This window comes from Vigna radiata, chromosome 6 (genome assembly GCF_000741045.1).
Source record: "Vigna radiata var. radiata cultivar VC1973A chromosome 6, Vradiata_ver6, whole genome shotgun sequence".
In the NCBI taxonomy this organism is placed as follows: domain Eukaryota; kingdom Viridiplantae; phylum Streptophyta; class Magnoliopsida; order Fabales; family Fabaceae; genus Vigna; species Vigna radiata.
The window spans coordinates 20,294,917-20,296,131 of record NC_028356.1 but is presented as its reverse complement, the minus strand read 5'-3'; positions in this window follow the sequence as shown (position 1 = coordinate 20,296,131).

The following is a 1,215-nucleotide window of genomic DNA, read 5'->3' as shown; positions in this document are numbered from 1 at the left end:
TGAAAATAAGCATCTCATGTGTTTGCCCAAAAGTGGTAAAAAATTAAATGCACCTTCTCTCTCCCTTCCATTGCTCCTTTTCAGTTTCTCCACCACGACAAACTTTCAAAACCTTTTCTTCACCTATCTTGACCGTGAATGCACTAAGAAAACCAAGGTTTCAATTACAAAACAATTCAAGAGCAACAAACCCAAAATCTAACTTCTACAAACCAACTTCACACTCACTTTTCTTCAAACTTTTGCTAAAAACAAAATGGAATGCCTAACTACCAAGTGTAGACCGTCCAGCCCTCCAAAGAAATCACAATGTTCCATTTCAAATATTACTTCCATCTATAAAAGTAAAATATAAGAAGAAAAAGGGCTTAAGCTCCCAACAACCATGCATCAACTCAAGTTTTCTTCACTCCAAAACTCAATGTGCAATACATTTTCATCATTGAACAAGATAAACTTAAAGGAGGAACACGAAAATATGCTGTAGCAAAGAGAAAACGAAAATGCAAAGTGGGTCTTCATTCAACCAAAGGAGCAACCATGAACATGCAAAGAACCACCTTCAAGCTCAAGCTTTCAACATTCAAATGGAAAATGCATGAAGAAGAGTGATAGATCTCCCTTCCCTTAAGCAAGAATAAGTAAAGTTTCAAGCAAGAGAAGAAGAAAAATGCATTATTGGTCATTCCATAGCTCAAGAAACCGAAACCCTACAAGCTCCCAAGAGAGAGTTCATGAAAACCATGCAAAATGAAATGTTGGAGCTTAGAAAAGTTTGTGATCGGCTTTGCCTCTCTAAATGCCGAGAATCACTTCAAAATGGGTGGGGTCCACCCAAAAAAGAAACCCTAAGGTTTTTGCCAAGTGTCCCACACATTAGGCTTTTACAAAATTGCCACTAAAAATGGCCCAATACACAACATACTAATTAAAGTTTCTAGAAAACTAAGTTACAACTTAATTAAAATTGAAATGACTAAATGTTGAGTCTTTAATGTGCACGCCACCATCCTAATGCTCCAAATGATGTTTCCCAAAATTTCCCTGCAATTAATAATGCAAATAATTAGCTCATAATATTCAAATTAATGAAAATTAGAATTTTCGGTCAAATTAAGCACTATTAGCAAAAACGGAAAAATACTGGACATTTAAGTACTATTCCCTGATTAAATTCGGCACAATAAACTAAGTGCAGTCAATAAAATATTGACT